We start from the raw sequence: 20,381 nt of genomic DNA, 5'->3' as shown, positions 1-20,381 counted from the left end.
CCACACTCGTAGGGCTATATCGCTATTCGATATCACGAATGCGACGGGGGGGCGAATGTAGGCGTTCGATCGTGTGTCCTGGGGTTTCTTATGGGCGGTGCTTGAGAAAAACAACTTTGGGCCCAGCCTCTCTAAATCAATTAGGGCAATATACCATGAACCAAAGGCCAGGGTTCTAGTGATGGGACAGGAATCTAGGCCGTTTGAAATATTAAGAGGAACAAGACAGGGCTGTCCGTGTTCTCCGATCTTGTTCGCTATGTACAACAATCCATTGATCCTCAAATTAATAGGAAGTGATGTAATTATACCTGTCGCGGTAGGCTCTTACGACACTAAGGGTCTGGCATATGCTGATGACGTCGCGGTAATAACACCCTACCCCTCCGAAGCTATAGTTGAAATTGAGGTTATTACACAAGCCTTCGGGCAGATCTCAGGATATTCTCTCAATCGGGATAAAACCATGGTAATTTGCACTGACAATATTCAGTTCGACGACCCAAAGAATGTAGATAACGCGGTATATTTAGGTATATGCATATCACCTAATGTAGAGATCATTAATGATCTAAATTATGAACCCCTACTAAAAAACATTAAGAAAGATCTAAAGAGGGTCGACAGTCTCCACCTCTCAATTAGCGAGAGAGGAAATTTTCGGAAAATGAACATCCTACCTAGGCTGTTGTATTTGTTTCGCGCTATTCCTCTAATAGTTGAAGATAAAGCTATTAAAGCAATAGAATATCAAATGAGCAAGTTTATGTGGAATTACGGAAAAATCAGGAGGGCCCTAAATTACCTATCCCTCCCGGTACACAGAGGTGGGCTAGCAATCCACAATATAATGCTCTACCTATGGGCCACTATGCTCCAGCAAAATGTCTTCCCTGTTCAATATATATACAGCAGATCCAACACTAGAAAAAAGTGCTATACCATCAATATATGAACTAGCCTTAGGAAACAAGGCAAAAGGCTTGCTGCTAAAACAATTAGAACCCTCATATTACAAAAAGGTTAAGTTCAAGATTATTAAGAGTGCTTGGAGAATCTGGAAGAAAACAGCGAGGCAACTGAAAATCCCAAAATGTAATAAGTACACACCACTATGGAACTCATCTGTGCTACCAAGACAAGCTAATGACGATATCTCCAGGCGATGGGAAAACCTGAAGGGTTTTAACCCTAGGAGATTTCCTTGAGGCCGTCTCAGAAACTAGGTTTCAGCACCTTCAAGACAAATTTTTAATTCCGAACATAGATATCTTTAAGTTTATCCAAATCAACACTATCCTCAATATAAAAATCCCTAATATCTCTCTGTTAAATATCCCCTTATCGGATTATATAGGGAAATCAGCATCCAGGATAGGCACACTCTATGATATGTTGCTAGAGAGTAAGAAGGATGACCTAGAGCATATCGGATCTACATGGGCAAATACACTTAATAATCCTAATGTCGATATTGACATGTCACTACAGCTTTTATCAAAATTAATTATTTCTTCTAACTTAAAGGCCCAGTTGTATAAGACAATATATAATCTATATTATACACCCGCCAAACTGTATACTTGGGGGAAAAGAGCAAACTCCGAATTTCCTCGCTGTGGTACTAATCCAGCACATCTGATACATATGTTCTATGAATGTGACAAACTTACACCTTTCAGACAAATGATAGCGGAATTTTGGCAAGAAGTGTTCGGCCACGCCATAGCTGAATCACCCACTCTATATCTGCTAGGATATGACAATACTCTTATGCACAGCAAGGAGGAGGAAACATGTCTCTTTTTGGGGACGGCGGTGTACAGAATAATCCTAGCAGCACTATGGAAGGAGGCAGATCCCCCTAACTTCCAACTATGGCTGACACGATACCTAGGGATTTATAATCAAGAAAAAGCAATTTATGCATGTAGGAGGGAAAAAGCCAGGATGAGAGGGGAAAGAATTTAGGAGCCAATTGAGGGCTGGAATAATAGGACCAGATAATTACAATAAAATAACAATTCTGTATTTCGATTTATTCTTTGATATAACCATTATGCTATGTTCTTTTGCTTCCATAAGTATATGACCTGTATTAACAACAAGAAATATTAATGTTGATACATGCATAATCTACGCTTATGAATATGTCTTTTTTATGTACAAATCTTTTTGTGTTGTTTTGCAAAAAAAAAAAAAAAAAAGCAAAGTAACCTGATGTCAAACGAACGTGTTTGAAAACGGATTGGATTACTAGTGTTAGTAAGCTACCTATGTGCAGAATAATAAGTTTGTGCTTAATACGTGCTGAAAAGGGGATTGCCAGGTAAGGTGCTGGAGCCAGGGTGTCGTAGTATTTGATTTCTATCCATGTGTGAGAGCGGGAACTGAATTTGTCTTCAAGACAAGAATGTAGCTTTAGTGCCCTAGTGGTCGCCTTTTAAAAGGCATCATATGGCAGATTTGCGGCTCATAGTTCGGTTAGACACAGTTGTTTGAGGAAAGAATTCAGTTATTTATAATGTTCCGACCGATGATCACTTCGAAAAGCTGATCATAACGCGCTATTTTTTTGTGTGGAATCTTGATCGCTAATGATTTTATACCAACTTTTTATTGCTGTTGACCTGGCTAGGTCTTGTTTCAGTAGCCCAAATTCGTGCTGGCGATGTGTTTTGGGGCAGGTTGAATGCTCACTTAAAGGTGTTAGTCAGGGTTTTATCCACTATTGCAGCATCCTGCCCTTGCATGGCCACGCTAACGTATGTAATGGTTGTTCGAAATTTCGCGGTGATGACTGATAAGAGTAGTTGAAAGGATGGCCCGCCTAGTTTTTCTGCCAAGATTGCGAAGACATGGATTCATGCAAGCCCATTCTTCTCTATATATTGTTTTTGGTGGAGGAAGTTTCCTCTCGAATCAAGGTAAAGTCCAAGATATTTGTAATTAGATACTGTTTCCATTTGAGCATCATTTAATACCATTGTGGCGGCCTGCCCAGCTCGATAACCGATGGACATTGATTTAGTTTTTGTCACGTTGACCTCCAGATGGTTAGTTCTCGTGTACCATGCCATGATGTTAACTGGTCTTTGGTTGAACTAAAATGCACAATGTCATCTGCGTATGATAGCCGAAGGGGACCAAACCGCAAAGAATCGGAGTTTTCCTGATCTAAGGCTGGTAATAGATCGGCATTAAGAGGTTAAAGAGACGAGGAGCGGACGTGGTGAGTCACGATCTTCCTGGATATTCAGGTACCGCCCCCGATATTTATTTGAATCCATGTTTCAGAGTAAAGTGACTGGATTTCTCATAGCAGTATTTTGGGAACACCCCAGCGCTTCAGCTTGTTCGACAATAGCGCCCGGTTTACACATTTGAAAGCTACTTTGAAATCAATAAAGCTGTAATGAAATAACTATGTGGAGACCTTCTGCCTTCTAAAAGCATGCCTGTCACATCTTGGACAGAGGTGTTGGTCTGCTTTGCACTAGTGGACCCATGAGCAGAGACCCCTTACTTGAGGTGTTGTGAACCATGAACCATACCGACAATATACAATCCAATCAATGATCCCATGGCCTAGGGATATGTGTAGGTATATAAGGGTAAATCATATTGATAAATGTTTGAGTGAAGAACTGTCTGATCATGGCCAGTAAGGTTCGTAGTGAAAACAGAGTTATGAAATGGCCCAGCCATATTTGATACGTGTCCACCATGAGTCGAATCACTGCCAAGTCATACATTCCATTGTGGGATGCTGCCAAATGTTCATTTATGTGGGCAGTGGCTGCAAAATACCCAAGAGCGGCTAATCAAAGCATTACACCGAACACTAAAAAGTTCCAGAGTTCCGGAGATGGAAGAGCAGTTTTATTTTACAATACTAACACAGATGTGTTCCAGAGACTACTGTGTTATAATGTTAAACTGCATGCGGGAGAAAATCAAGTAAGCAAACACAGGATTGCTCTTGTTCTCGTGTAAACAAAACATCTCCTTCAATGCTACTCTCGGTTAGAAATCATGTGATGTCTCAAATCTAAAATAAAATGCATTAGCATTCTGTTAGCTAGTAATGGGATTTGAATAAGCTCTTATTCTTATCTGATGTGAGCTTGGGATGTCTAATTGTGAAGCTCAAATATTGTTTATAAGGATTCACATATTAGCATATAAAGTTTTCAGTTGCCCACCTATGTCACTATTTCTGCGAAGAAGCATGGGCATTATTTGTGTTTACAAACCCTAATAAGAGAATTAACTAAGGGCCCACTAACTTGCTTTTATGACTACACAAAGTTGGTGCAGTTTTTTTGTCTCCACAGCAGAAGCAACTACCAATTTTAACACAGAGTAATTACAACACTAAAATTAAAGTAATTATATATATACTAAACTGAAGATTCCCCAACATTTCTTTTACTCTTACCAGAGTGCAAAGTCCCAAGTGCGACAGCAACTACAGGATACACTACAATATCATGGTACTAGAAAAGCTCAAGTAAATAACAAGTTTCAAAAGTGAATGAAAGTTATAGTTTTAAACGTGCATGAAATTTCTGGAAAGATAACTTTTTCTTCCATGAGGAAAACTGTTGTAAACAAACAACTTTAAGACAATGTATATATTCTAAGAGTGTATCCGTCATTTCAGAAGAGTGCAAACTGGTACAAACTCCCATGTATAGATATAATTCTCAAGAAAGATATGGGACAATCCCATGTATACTAATAGTGTATGTCTGTACAGAAGACATGTTCCATTAAATACCAGCTTCTAATTTCCAGGTTTTATACACACAGGGGAAATGAAGTACGGGTTACAGGATATTGGTAACATGGGTTACTCAGGCTTGTGGCTGAGCTGGCTTTGCATTTTTAACAATGGAACATGCCCCCACCGTCTTTAATGAGAGGTTAGTGGGCGTGGCCTCAATGGCGGTGAGGTAGGATGCTTCGCTTCCAGCTCCTGCCCGTCGCCCGGCCAAATCAGCGTACATAGGTCCCCGCGGGCCTGAAATAGCCCAAGGCAACCCTTGGACATCTCCCTGACCGCACTCTGCACGAGTCTGTTTCGAGACCCGGGCTTAGGAAGCGTCTGCAGAGGACTGGCTGAGACTGCGGAGCGACGGAAGCGGCTTCTTCACGACGGAGCGGAGCTGCGGCCTCAACAACGCGGTGGCCTGGAGATCCGGTCACCGAGGCTAGTTGTCCTGATCCCAGCCGCACTAGGAGTAGCCCGGAAGACCCACGGGCCTCCCAAAGCCGCGATGAGCAGCCTGTGACACACCCCCGGACGGTGCTAAAGCCTTCAAAGATACCTGGTCTTCGGCCTGCTTCCCGGGCTGCCGGCGGGGGTATTCGGCGCTCTGGGGGGTCGGATTGGACATTTCTAGCCCCAGCCTGATGACAATCAAGGACGGCGACTGGCCTCCGCTGTGCCCGACTGCGGGAGCTGCACGTGCACTGAAAGAGACTGACAGCGCACCAGGCTGTGCAGATCCTCGGCCTAAATTTCGGGTGCGCCCATAGAGGAACAAGGAGCACGGGGGAGGTCGGAGCACATCTGTAGCTTCCCAGGTGAGGTTCCCCCTTGAGGCGCTCTGTGGATAGCTCTGACCCCCAGACCTGCACTGAGAGACTTCCCACACAGCACGTGCACACCATCGGCCCGGCTCCCTGGGATCACCCGCGGTTTGCGGCCCGCGTGGAACTGGGCCTTGCGGCAGTGGACTATACTCCCAGCGGACTCCCGGTAAGAGCGCACCCCAAGCAGCAGCGCTGAAGAGAGGCCTGCTTGGACTGTGTGATGGCTGCCCCTGCATGTTGGCGACCACTGGGCACGCAGAGCATAGATCATGCGCATTTTGAGAGGGCCTGGGGGCGCGGTGCCTGTCTGGGCCGCAGAGATCTGTGACTCACCTGCCTGGGGGCCTAGTCTGCTGACGGGTGCCCCCGTCCCCCACTATCTGTCACTCCATCTTGGTCACACTTTCCAGCGACGACTGTGTACAGCGCTGGAGCACAGAGGGGTCGGCAAGCACGGTGATGTACCTCTGCCTCCATTCTGAGACACCTAACCTGCAGCGGACACGGAGGGCCCAGGCTGGATCGCAGAAGAAAGACACAACTTACACGGCGCGCCTAGTGCCCCTATCGCACTGCCTGGCTGATACTTTCCTGGCTCAGCTGCAGCCCCCTGGCGCCCCGACCCCATTCTACAACAGGCCTAGAGGTGGCAGAAGAGCATGTCCACGTCCAGGACAAAAAAGGTGAAACCCTTGAAGGACATTTTCGGTCACTCACAATCCATTCCCAACATGGCTGCTGCAGCCCTCGAGGCCGAGACCTGCAAACATTCTGCGACCTCCGGTCACGAACCCATAACGAAAGCCTTTCTGGAGTCGCTTATTATGCGGATCAAATTTGGAGGAGATGTACATACCATCAGCTTGTATGCAGATGACATCCTGCTCTCCTCTCTAGCCTGGTATCTGCGCTCCGTGCCGTTTTTATTGAACTACACCGCTTTGCACAGGCCTCCAGTTTTAAGATCAACATGGATAAGTCGATTGCTCTCTACATCTCTCTCTCCCCGCCCACTTGCAAGACGAACACGCTATACAATGGTCAACTCCCTCGATCCCATATCTGGGAATACAACTAGGTCCTACCATACAAGCCACAATTTGCATCAACTATTCCAAACTTCGTGCACATATCCTCAGGGAACTGGGGCAATGGAAGCACTATACCCTCTCCTGGCTAGGCAGACTAGCGGCCACCAAGATGACCATACTCCCTCAGCTCAGATCTTGTATCTCTTCCAGACCCTCCCCCTTCGCCCTCCCTCAGGTTGAATTCAACAAACTCAATCTGACTTAGCACACTTTATCCGGCAGGGCCGCAAGCCCAGGTTTAAGCATGCAATTGCAATTCTCCCACCGGAGAGGGGAGGGGTAGGGGTCCCTGACCTACAGCTCTACTTTTATGCCTCACAGCTTCGATATTTAGTGGAATGTCATCGCCTAGAATCGGAGAAGCACTGGTTGTTTCAAGACCAGGCAGTGGCAGCCATGCCCCTGCAGGGCATCCCCTTACTTCGCAAGACACATAGGCCACCCAATCTCTATGCATCATACATCACGGGCACGATTATGGAGTCCTGGGACTGCACTAACACCACCCATGCTCTGATTTCCTTTCCCTCCCCCCTTACGCCCCTCTTCAATAATCCAGAATTCCAACCTGGCATGGATCCGAAGGTCTTCGCACCTTGGCATCCCACTACATGTCGATCCCTAGGCCACCTTTTTGACCTAGAGGGAATTATTCCTTTCCCACAACTCAAGACAGATTACGGCATCCCTGAATCGGAACTCCTACCCTACCTACAACTTAACAACTAAACAGAAAGCCAATACTGCAACAAATTTTCAGAAAGAGAACTGGATCGCTGCGCACTGAGAATTAAACTAAGCGCGAGTAAGGACAGTTTTGTCAGAATAAATCACATTTATTTTTTATCAGAGTTTGTAGTTATTCGTTGGTTCAAAGTCAACCATAATTCAAAACAATAACAATACGGACAATACAAAATACAATTTTCATAAAAATGACATCATTACATAAATAGTACAAATTGGTGAAACGACAACATTCATACGTGATTGATCAATATTCTCATTCGAAACTAACTCTTTGACACATACCAGGCATACACAGGACAATATTTACAATCTAGAATGTTACAAATTGAATTAATACAACAAAAACACCAAAGACACTCTTTCAATATAATTTAAATGATTGGTAGAGCCGTAGCAAGCTATTTCAAGAATAGCGGTCTTAAGGTGAAGGAAAACGGTCTACGCGTTTCGAACCCTTATTCGATTGGGGGGTTCTCATCAGGACCTCAACACTGTGAGAAAGAGAAGGGGAGAGGTGTCACTGATTAAAGATCTCAATAGGGGGGGAAACGAACTGGCTGCCAGCCTCATGCTCGACCTCTTACCTTTGGTGTGAGTGCACACGAATGTGAGACAAGCCGGGCAGTGACACTCTATAAAACAAATCAATGGGTGCATCTAGTCACTTAGCCACTATGAAAACATAGCCAAATCAAAACATGTCTCTCAACATCGCCCAAAGGGGCGGCAGAACATGGACTTACGTGCTTTGTGTCAATGTCGTGTTTTCCGAGTCTAAAAAGAAGAGGAATGGTCTATCAGTGGAAGGAAGCATTAGGGTTATGTTCGAAAAGCTGGGGGAGGGCGGAAGGGCGCTTACTTGGTAGTTTCCAATGTTCGGCAAAAAATTGTAGGAAGAAGGACAGTCTGGGAAAAGTCAGAGACCTGCAGGGAATGGAAAGAACGTGTGAGGCGTCTATGCGCGAGTTGCTGTGAGGCGGTTTGTTAAAACGAAGTAGGAGGCTTAGACAAGTCTTATAGAAGGTATTAGAAGATTTATTCTTGAAGTAATCTACAGGTATTTAGTTACAAGAAGATCCATAGTAATACCTGGTAACTCTGGTAATGTCTAGAAATGCCCCACCAGGAGCAAGGTCCTCTCTGCTCAGCCCATCACACCAACTGATTCACAGCTACATACAAACCAACCCCAACATTCCAAATGACCTCACCACAGGCTGAGCAGACAGGCAGAGAACCACAGTGAGGAGACTGCATTAGTAAATAGCACATTACAACACATCTCCCCTTTTAATAATCAAAACATTCAACCGAAACAGAAGAAGATAAAGTCACGAAATAGAAGAAGATAAAATACAGGAGTCTGGAATGGAAATACAAAAGTACAAGTCAGAAATAGAATACACAAGTCAGGAATAAAAGTAGATAAAATACAGAAAATATAGAAGTCAGGAAAAGAAGAATGCATTAAAACAATATATAACACATCCTTCAAGTCAGGAAAAGAAGAATGCATTAAAACAATATATAACACATCCTTCCCCCACACAGGTCAGGATAAGAAGAATGAATTAAAACAATATATAACACATCCTTCCCCCTTAATAACGATCATAAACACAAAAATGCATCAAGATGGTAAACACACTTTTGACAGAGAGAAGAGGACGCACCACCAAAACATTGTAATACATCCTTACATTCTTCTCCTACAAAATGATCAAAACAAAAAAATAGCAAAAACCAAAACCGCACCAATTTCCTAAAGTGCTGCACAAATCTCAAAAACCAAGGGTAAAATAAATTAGCAAAACTGATAGGGAAAGTTACACACAGCAGAAGTAACCCCCCCACTTGTGTACCCGTCACACACAGTCTAAGTAATGTGTATATAGCACAAGACAAAACCTGAAAATCTAGGGTATCCCTTAACCCAAAACAAAACTAGGGTATCCTTTAAACCCAAAACACACTAGGGTAACCTTGTAACCCAAAACACTCTTGAATCATACAAAGAGTACCAATAAACTCAGAAATCCCAAAAACTGAGGGTAAATCTAAACTGATAAGAGAAGTGTGTACCCGTCACACACAGTCTATCTAATCTGTTAAAAATAGAACATAGCAAACCTAAGTAAATCTAAATCCAAAACAATAAGAAATACATTCATGCAGTCCAAAAAGTCGTCAAAATAAACGTGCGAAACAAACTAAGCAGATAGTGACCTTCTAAAATTACACACCTCCCTTGACAAAATACTCTACATGTGTATCTATAACACACAGTCCAAAATATTCTTCAAAGAAACTCTCAAAAACCAGCCTCAAAATAAAAGAAAGCACAAACAAATCCCCAAAACCCTTCCAAGAAAGAATAAAACAGGGACACTGCACTCCCACAAACCCATACATCAAGCTGAGAAGAAATAAGCCTAAACACTTTAAAACAAATAAATAAATAAAAGAAAAACTTGTGCTCCGGTGAGCGATCTCTCACCCGAGGAACTCCATGTCAATGCTGTATGCAGCTTCTATTTGCACAAACTCCAAACAGATCGAAAACTTCACCAAGATGTCGATTGCAAGTGACAACTGAAAACATGCAGACTCCACCAGGAACCACAGATTCATTGAAGAATTGAAGAGTGGAGCTCATTCCAAAGAAGACAGTACACCACCAAGGCAACACAAATCCGTGCAAGGTTGCTGTATTCACGAGGAATCATTTCCTGCACCTCGGCACTTCATTAAAGGAAGCAGCGTTATTCAAATTACAGTCGTGGTTGGCAGCGTCACGGACATCACAGCAAATCGCTTCCAATACCAAAATGGCAGCACGTCGTAGGGACGCAAGGCCGGGTGGCTTACGGCACGTTGCTGCAATACAGGCTTCGATACATGAATCCACAGCGTCATAGAGAATCCAATGGCGTAATCAAGTTCTCAGAGATTCAGGTAAGATTGCGTGCACTAGATAAGACACGCGCCACAGTTTTAAACCGCCGCAAGTCTGTTAAACTGTGACCAAACACAAAACAAAAAAAACACAAAAAAATGAAATTACACAGTCCCCGATTTCCTTCGCAACGCCCATCTCTCTTCACTGGAACACCGAGGCTGAATTCCCCACGTCGCTCCCTTTCATCTGGAAATGCAGAGCGCACACTATGAGCATTAACCTCAGCAGCCTCTCTCCTCTCCCCATCACAAAGGTGTCCGCTTTTTGAAAAGCAAAAGTCAGCTCTCCATGCTTGACAGAAGACTTGCTGGCATGAGCTCTCTACAACAGTAACTCCAAAATTAATTTTGACACAAATCAGCACGGGTGGTTTGGGGATGCCTGTCGATTTCACAGTGCAGAGATAAGGTTGCAAAACAGGCAGACAAGTGACAGGCAGTATCCAAAAGAATCAAGTAGACAACAGAAACAGGCACCTTCAGTTAAGTCCAGTTAAGGGCGACCGCTGACTTGGTCACAGGTGGGGCATTAGGGGTGCCTAGTTTCATCCAATCCATGAGTTTCAATACACTTACTTTAAGTCTTTAAGTTCCAAAACTTTAAATCCTTTTTAAAAGCGCTTGTTCTTCTTCTTAATCAGCTTCTCTTACTTCAGTTTCAAAAGTCAAAAGCATCCAAGGTAGCTCCATGGGTTCTTTTTAAATCGTCGCCAGTGTTAAAACGAAGTAGGAGGCTTAGACAAGTCTTATAGAAGGTATTAGAAGATTTATTCTTGAAGTAATCTACAGTTATTCAGTTACAAGAAGATCCATAGTAATACCTGGTAACTCTGGTAATGTCTAGAAATGCCCCACCAGGAGCAAGGTCCTCTCTGCTCAGCCCATCACACCAACTGATTCACAGCTACATACAAACCAACCCCAACATTCCAAATGACCTCACCACAGGCTGAGCAGACAGGCAGAGAACCACAGTGGGGAGAGTGCATTAGTAAATAGCACATTACAACACGGTTCTTAGATCTGGCCACTCGGGCGGCTTACCTTTCACCTACTGGGGTGGTGTCAAAAATCATCTCCGACCTATATAAACAGTTATTAACAACCTCTACACTCACATATAACGATGGCCGAAAACGATGGGAGCGGGACCTGGGACGGACGCTTAGTCACAAGGAGTGGGATGGCATATATCATAGGGCTCGACACTCAGCATACCACACAGGACTCAGAGACACTGACTAAGGTAGCCACCTATTGGTATTATATGCCGTAGCGCCTTCATCACTTCGATCCTCGACAAAGCGCCTTGTGTTGAAGGGGCTGCGGGGAGATAGGCACTCTTATGCATCTTCTTTGGGGTTGCGACTGCCTCCAACCATACTGGTCCCAAGTACTTGAAGAGATAGACAGCCACTTCGAAACACAACTCCCGCGATTTCCTGCATACATTCTCCTGGGCTTACCCAACCCTATAACATATCCGCTAAAGTCCCGGAGGGGCCGATTGATCGCCATCGCTCCGGGCGCAGCCACTCAGAATATTCTTGTACACTGGCGATCCGCCCAGTTTCCGACACACTCCGGCTACAGAGACTATGGCAGGTACTGGGGATGGAAAAGCTAACCCTCACATTAGCTGGCAAAGGGTCTGAGTTCCCAGAGTTGTGGCGACCCTTTCGAACCTTGCTCATAACTGAATTTCAAGAACTGACATGCCCCCGATACCTCAGACTTCTTCACCTTGCCGATACACAAATCCTGCAAGATAGCTCCTAGCGTAACCCTAAGCGACCACGCTGACTTCCAGAGTATTCATTCCTTTTTCTTTTTGTGGAAGAGGGAGGGGGTGGAGGGTGGTAATGTTGGGTTCTAGTTGTTTGTTCTGTTTTTTCCCGCCCCTACTTGTTTCCTCCTACAAACCCGCTCTGCTCATATTACTTTGGTAATGCTATAATCTGCGACAATGGTTATCGTCACCGCACTGTCCTCAGGGAGCTGGGGGTCTTATTCCTTCTTCTGTTTGGAAAATTAATAAAAGATTTAAACCATAATGAGAGGTTTGTGTACAGGCAGCGTGGGTTCATACTATATAGCAAGACTGTCTATTCATGGCTTTCCTAGCTGCAACAGCATCATAATCGCATGTAAACAAAGTCTACACACTCATGGAAGTAATTCCTATGACAGAACACAGTTAACTGCATGGAAATCTTTATCTCTCTAGGGTATTTTAGGAATACCTATAATAAAGTACCACTATATGAGAAGTCCCCTTATAGAACGTCTAAAGGGTATTGCAGAAATTACCAAGAAGGAATACTACTGTATTTCGGTTACATGGCATTTCTAAAGCATATAGCCTTTGAATATTTAAGTCTTTTGGTGCTGCATCCTTCACGGCATGAGAAGATTGTCTTTTAAAACAATTTCTACAGGGTATCATAGGCTTTTCGTTTCACAGAAAATCCCACAAACAGTCTGCATTGGCAAAGGTGCAAATTTTCCTCTCTGCACAACGAGCTTCTATTTGTGATATGGCAGAAATTCTCACAACACATAATGGTGCTGATACCCATTAAAGAGGAGCACACACAACATTGGAATCGCCTATATTTAGCTTTATAGTGCATGTCAAATTCAAATTCAAAATAAGCTTTATTCGATTTGTTTTGTAAAAATCATAAAAGCATACAGCACATTTTATACCACAATTTTCTCCCAACGCTTAAAAGCTCGAAAAAGCCATTTTCAGATAATAAGAACATACAGTCGATGGTATCATTTCAGAAAATCAACCATAAGTCAAGACATGTACGAAAATTTAAATATAAAAAGTTACATCATAGAATTTCTAAATTTCATGACTGACTTTAAAAAACAAGAAACCACATAGATGACATACACCTCATCTAGCAAAAGTAACTTAAAGTAAGCGTTTTTGCATGTTCTTATGCCCCAAGATTTAAGAAGAGGTAATAAATACAGTTTCCTTGGGGCAGAATACAATTTGCAAAAGAACATGACATGAATGTTACTTTGTATTGAGCGATCATCACACGGACAGATTAGATTCGAAGTAGACCAATCATTTAGTTTTGGTAAAGTAATCATCCGAAAGAAAATGCCTAGGCGGAGTCTGGTAAGTAACATACGGGAATAAGGAGCAGTTTCGACCCTGAGATACAGTTGCAAGCCTTCAGTGGGGGTTATTCTTTGGTAACTCAGAGTAGTATTTTTGAGTTTCTCAGCCTCCCATCTAATGCCCTCCAGATGTGTGATTAGGAGTTTTCTGAGAGATGACCTAGTCAGGTTTTCTAAGGACTCTGGATCATCAAAGTATTCAGGACAGCCAATATTGGAAAACATCATCCGGACCTGTCGCAGCCATTTTATTTTGGATGCAGCGTCCAAATTCAAACAGTCCCTGATCAGGTCTCTATTAAGTTGACATTCCTTGGTGGTCCAAATTTTGTGCCAGAGCAAGCACGGGGCCAGCTTTAAATAGTCACTGAGATATTTAAGGCCACACTCAATGTGAGTGAGATAGGTAGAAGTAGTTTTACCCACACCCAATAAATAACGGATAAAAAGGTTCTCACAGATTTGGAGTGAGGACACATCTTCAAACCCCCATAGGCCTGCTCCATACGTAACTGTCGCTACACACTTTGCTTTATAAACCTGTATCATCTCAGCAATCGGCTTGCCCCCAATTTTCGCAGCAAAAGTTCTCAGGGCCCCAATGGCGCGCGTAAAGGCAAGCCTTCTAGCCGATACCGCATGCTTCCAGTCTCCTTTCCTCCCAAAGACAACACCCAAATAACAAAAGGTATCCATGCTCTCAATTCTTTGCTCATCAAGATAGATCGAGCATTGTGACCTTTTACTCCTTTGGGAACACGGCATGGAAAAGGTTTTGGAAGTGTTCACTTTTAGGTTTCTTTTTCCCATATAGGATGAAAATTCTCTCACCGCTCGCTGCAACCCCATCAAAGTCCTAGACATAATAGCCGCATCGTCGGCATATAGTAAGATGGGTACTGGCCTATCGTTCACAACTGGGTAATCATTCTGAAACATTCTCAAGTGGTCTACAACAGAGTTGATATAGAAACTAAACAGAAGGGGCGCAAGGATACATCCTTGCCTGACCCCTCTGTTTATGGGAAATTTCTGTGTGCATTGTCCCTGGGTCCCGAACCTTACTCTGGCACCAGCCTCTCTATATAATTCTTTAATAAATGCAATAATGATTGGATCCACCCCAATAAGTTCCAATGTCGACCAAAGCTGCAGGTGGTCCACACAATCAAATGCTGAGCTAAGGTCAACAAAGGTAATAAACAGATCCCCTTTTTTGGCCTCAGTATATTTTGCCATCAGTAGGGACAGATTTAAACATTGTTCTTGGGTGCCCAGCCCTTTTCGGAAGCCGTATTGGAATTCCGTGATAATCTTGTTTTCTGTCTCCCAATTCTGGATTCTCTTGAGGATAATCCTTCCCGCAATTTTCATGAGGCCATCTAATAGGGATATAGGGCGATAGCACGCCGGGTCGTCCCTATTTCCCTTTTTAAAAATGGGGACAACAATGGCTTCTGACCAAGTTTTAATTAAGCCACATTTATTACCCATATTCAAAACATTAGTTAGGAGTGGAATCCAAAGTTCCAAATTTGCTTTATAGAGATCAACTGGTGTGTAGTCCGGACCGGGGGCTTTCCCTGAAGGGCTTTCCCTAATTGCGTTTTCCACTTCTAGGGTGCTGAAGACCAAATCAATTGGATAGGGGGAAGCTGAGGGGTCACTTGACTGATGAACCTGTGTAGATTTGTTCAGGGGTAAGAGAGCCCGTTGGTTATTCGTATCGTCCCCCTGGCCGTTGGTATAAAGTTTACCATAGTGTTCAACCCAGCGCTCTGCTGTGATTGCTACATCTATACAGTTCTCAGTATCATTAGTATTATAAGCTGCTCTGATCACTTTCCAGAAAAGGTTAGTATCCTTATTCCTAGCCGCTTCTCCCAAAGCTTCCCAGGCCTCTCGTTTCCTAGTTGCTTTCCTAAGATTAATCTCTCTCTTATACTCCCGTCTGGCCTCACAAATTAGGACCCTATTTTTCGGGATAGCCTTAAGAACTTTCTTCAAGTTCTTTAAGGCAGCTGTACATCTAGAGTCAAACCACCCGGTAGCGCGTTTCCCCTTCTTTTTATGGCTCTTGGTGAGAAGGCTTTTTATGTGCTCCTGAATATTAGCAAAAGCTACCATAATCGCCTTAGGCTCAGTATCTTCCTCTAAACAGACAGATATGTCTGCAAAGCAAGAAGATATTAGGTTGTGGAGAAAGATTGTAGGGTTCAAGGTCTCCCACTTGAGCACATAACCATTTAACTTCGTTAAAGTAACCTCCATTGGATAGGGTGGGCCATCAGTTTCCTTTGCTTTCTCCTGTGGGAGCCTAACCCCAAAGGTAATAGGGTAGTGATCACTCATTGGATCATCCCCTATCTCCCAGAAGGTTATAAAATTAGGTATAGTGGGGGATATGAGTGCAAAGTCGATTATACTTTCACAACCTCTTCCATTATATGTTGGGGCAAAGGAAACTGGTGGAGAGCATACCTGATTAATGAAGGTGAGATCGAAAGTAAACACAATGCTGTTAAGGAGAGACCCCAGCTTGGTGTGTGAGAAATGAAAAGGACCGTCCTCCTCTCGCTCTGCAAGGCCGCACAAACCTAACTCAGAGAGTGGACAGACGGTGCAATTAAAGTCTCCCACCCACAAGACTGTACTGTCTCCCAGGTTTTGATCTCTCTCCCTGTGAATGTAACTCAACATTTTGTTCAGGGTGCATTCCATTTCATTTACAGGCATATTATTATAAAAGTTCACCAGTATAAACTTTTGGGTAGTGCCCCATTTAAACGAAAGGATTTGAAAGAATTGATCCAAGTGGGAAGTGTACACCTTTATATCCCCTATATTTGAAATATATATACACAGGCCCCCTTTGTTACGCCCCTGGATTGCTGAAGCCGCGGGTGAATGAAATGTGCGATACCCCATGATATGCCTTTCCTCTGCAAGCCAAGTTTCTTGCAGGCAAAGTATATCATGCTTCCGGATGGTCTCCAGCCAAGATGTCTGCCTGATCTTATTACCCAAGCCTGCTACATTCCAGGATAATAGTGAGTGTTTCGGTTCCCTAGCCACCTGGTGTGTGTGTCCCACATACTCCATAGCATCAGTCTGGTCTTGAGGAAGTGCCCTGTCTAGATGTTGTGTGATTTGCGCAACAGGCGGGTAACGGGCAAGGGGAGTTTGGGTCACCATCGCATGGGTCACATTATTAGGAATATGTGGCGCTGGGACACTATTACCGGCGGTTATTGCTTGCATTTGTTCCATTGATCGTTGAGGTTGATCGTCCGTATCCAGTCAATCCACCTGATCTAGGCAAGCAAACCTATTCATAGTAGGGACACCTTCCCACCACTTGTTAGTGGGCTGCCAACCCTGTCCTTGACCCTTCCATCTATGATTATGGGCCACAGTCCAAGCCCCAGGATACCCGGCTACCTGCTTAGGGGGATAAAAGAAAGTAAGGGGTTTAGTGACTATTGTTTGCTCCGCCCTATATGGATCCCATGTGGTAATAAGGTGGGCAGTATGAGGGTCAGCAAAGGACACCACGATACAATCTCCTGGTATCGATTTATAGGTACGGCCCACCCAGGGGACTCTCCTGGCCATGAGAACCCTGCTCCTGTTGGTTTGTGGGATCTGCCTATTGGTGTTCAACCAGTGGATCACCTTATTTTTTAGGGACCACTGGGTTTCGACGAGATCAGGGGCAAGCGGAGGTACCCCGGCCAAGATAGCAACATAAGCCCCAGCCTCCGGCGGGAGGTCAATGTAGCCCCCCCGAAAGTTCTGGTGATTCAGGTGTGCGTTTGGTAAGGGCTCTAGAAGAGGAGTGGCAGAATTACTCAGCTTCTGGTCAAATCTAGAGGGAGGTTTAGGCTGGACCTGTTTTTTAGTGGGTTCTTCATTACCTTTTGGAAGATTGGCAGGGACATTAACAGATTTCCTCGGTTTGGGAATTGGTGTCGGTTTATATGATGGGGTGGGTAAAGGAGCAGGCGAAATCAAAGGGGCAGGAGGATCCTCCTTTAAAGCTGTGGCTACTTTAGTGTTGGTCTTAGGATCTGAGGCAGATAGAATACCAATATTACTAGCCAGGGGTAAACCCTCGTTGATATGGGGATGTATTACTTCCAGCTGTTTAAGGCTAAGTGTGGCCAGGGATACTAGTGTTTTATCCATTTCGAGTAGGTGATTCTCAATACGAGACAGTCTGAGTTCAAATGGTGTCAATAGTTGTTTTAACGTGACCCAGACAGTTTGAAGAAAGTCTTCATCATCACCTGGATTATCCGTATCCCTATCTGTCTCTTTTAGGCCTCCCGGTGTTCGATTATCTACAAGAATAGTAGGATTCTCAACCGTAGGGGCATTAAGGGGGGTGGAAAGATTGGAATTATTATCACCCCCTGTTGGCTGTGTAACTAGCGGAGGTATTTGTTTGCCATCCCCTACATTAGGTAAAGTTCTTCGACGGTTGAAAAACTGCTGTCTAGCCACTTTGGCTTTTTTACGAGCATAGGCGGATTTTACATTATTTTTCTTCTTCTTCAAAGCATAGGCACCAGAATTTGAGCTTTTTGCTACAGAGAAGGAAGGGGCAGTTATAACCGGCAAGGTGATCAGGTTTTCCTGTTCGGTAGATAGTGCACCCTCATTAGGTTGAACAGTCATGGGTGAAAAGATAAGAGAAGAATCTAGTGAAGGTAAAGAAAAAGAGGGGGAATGATGAACATCCGCATGGATCAACAGAGGAGGGGGGCGTTCAACTGGCTGGGGGGAAACGGCGGACGCAATATTTCCCAGAGAGGATTTTTTAGAATTAGCAAACGTTTGGGAAAGTCTACGTGCCGCATCTAGCTCGAGTGAAACCCTTTTCTGCATCTTTGTGATTTCTACATCTATGGCCAGATTTGTTTTTGCTAGGAAGTTATCCAAGGTGCCTTTTGTCTTAGTTAGCCCCAGTGCGGTCTTACTGCGAGTCCCCCGAGTACACATAATGTGTGACGATTATATTTTATATGTAGTACTCACAAAGCTCAAAGTCCCGGTGCAATGGCAATGAAGGGAACCAAGGGGGGTGGGCCAGGCCAGACCTCTTAGGCCTCGAACGGCCTCAAACGGTCCCGCCCTTGTCCCGGGCTTCTCCCGGCGCGCTCCCGCTCGCTCCCGCTGAGCGGGAACAGTTATCTGCCTTATGCCCTGTGATCGTTAGTAATTGGTCAGTGGACAGGGGGGTGTGGCCAGCGGGGAGAGCAGCCCAGGTGTGACTGGTTGGGCGCGCAGGGACTCCTGGACGCTGGAGTCCCTGCCTCAGTGCTCGCAGCCCCGCTAGCTCGCTCACCTGCCCCGCGCTCCTCTCAGCTCCCACAAACAGTTCCCAGAGTCAGTGTGAGTAGCGCTGCGGGACCCGCGAAGCGGGTCCGGCGAGGCGCTGACGGTGTTGGTGTCCTTGAGTGCAGGAGTGCACGGTCTTCTTCTCAGGGTGTCAGGGTCAGCAAAAGTGCTTCAAGTGATCCGTTGAGGGTCCCAGGAGGTCAAGTGATGGTTCCACTCTTAGCTCCGTAGGCGGGGGGCGTGGCCAGCGGGGAGAGCAGCCCAGGTGTGACTGGTTGGGCGCGCAGGGACTCCTGGACGCTGGAGTCCCTGCCTCAGTGCTCGCAGCCCCGCTAGCTCGCTCACCTGCCCCGCGCTCCTCTCAGCTCCCACAAACAGTTCCCAGAGTCAGTGTGAGTAGCGCTGCGGGACCCGCGAAGCGGGTCCGGCGAGGCGCTGACGGTGTTGGTGTCCTTGAGTGCAGGAGTGCACGGTCTTCTTCTCAGGGTGTCAGGGTCAGCAAAAGTGCTTCAAGTGATCCGTTGAGGGTCCCAGGAGGTCAAGTGATGGTTCCACTCTTAGCTCCGTAGGCGGGGGGCGTGGCCAGCGGGGAGAGCAGCCCAGGTGTGACTGGTTGGGCGCGCAGGGACTCCTGGACGCTGGAGTCCCTGCCTCAGTGGTCGCAGCCCCGCTAGCTCGCTCACCTGCCCCGCGCTCCTCTCAGCTCCCACAAACAGTTCCCAGAGTCAGTGTGAGTAGCGCTGCGGGACCCGCGAAGCGGGTCCGGCGAGGCGCTGACGGTGTTGGTGTCCTTGAGTGCAGGAGTGCACGGTCTTCTTCTCAGGGTGTCAGGGTCAGCAAAAGTGCTTCAAGTGATCCGTTGAGGGTCCCAGGAGGTCAAGTGATGGTTCCACTCTTAGCTCCGTAGGCATGTCAATAATTTTCCTAACAGCAGCGTGCTCTTCTTTAGAAGCAACCTCCAGCAATTACAGCAGGAATCCCACCATATAACATTCAAATGGCGTGGATAAAAATAAATAGCCTGAATACACTAAAATCTGGGCTCATCAAATAACCATGGTAAGGCAGGACTCTTTAGTGCTTTACAGGCAGGTTTTATAATCAAAATGATTGCAGAGACTCAAATAACAGAAGTTAGTAGGCATAAACAGCTCTGTAACCAACAGACATCATTAAATAAAAGCCAGATCGAACAATGAAAATCCAGATGTGCTTAAACAGACAGCATTTATAAGGTAGCATAAATAACCAACCACACAGTTTCTCAGACAGATAAGTTCTGTGCATCTTTTGCTCAATATGCATTTTCAATTTCTGCCCTCCAACCCTGATGCACAAGTTTCAGCCTGGACACAATATAATGAATTATTCTGTGAGCTTGGAAATAATTATTTATACAGATTACTGAAAAGCTCAGAGTGGGGCTGCCCAGGTCTCACACAACTTCTTGACAACAGCAAAACAGCATTTAAACAAGAGCGCTCAGATGATCCA

The 20,381-nt window shown here is 44.9% G+C and overlaps 1 protein-coding gene across 4 annotated transcripts in view; it reads right to left on the bottom strand.

The window, feature by feature from the left end:
* The window catches only part of RAD17 (RAD17 checkpoint clamp loader component), a 564,733-nt gene that overhangs the window by 391,467 nt on the left and 152,885 nt on the right, over positions 1–20,381 (bottom strand). Inside the window, exon 1 of one of the 4 annotated variants that reach the window (XM_078675300.1) lies at positions 9,940–9,960. The exons of 2 other annotated variants lie outside the window; for them this stretch is intronic. The gene's annotated coding sequence lies outside the window, so the exon portion shown is untranslated. Of the gene's footprint in view, positions 1–8,531; positions 8,601–9,939; positions 9,961–20,381 lie in introns of those variants that run through there. One more of the 4 variants, XM_078675298.1, reaches the window with a different exon arrangement.

Source organism: Lissotriton helveticus, chromosome 2_1, assembly GCF_964261635.1.
Source record: "Lissotriton helveticus chromosome 2_1, aLisHel1.1, whole genome shotgun sequence".
In the NCBI taxonomy this organism is placed as follows: domain Eukaryota; kingdom Metazoa; phylum Chordata; class Amphibia; order Caudata; family Salamandridae; genus Lissotriton; species Lissotriton helveticus.
Note: the sequence above shows the minus strand (reverse complement) of the source record. Positions and strands in the feature narration are given on the sequence as shown.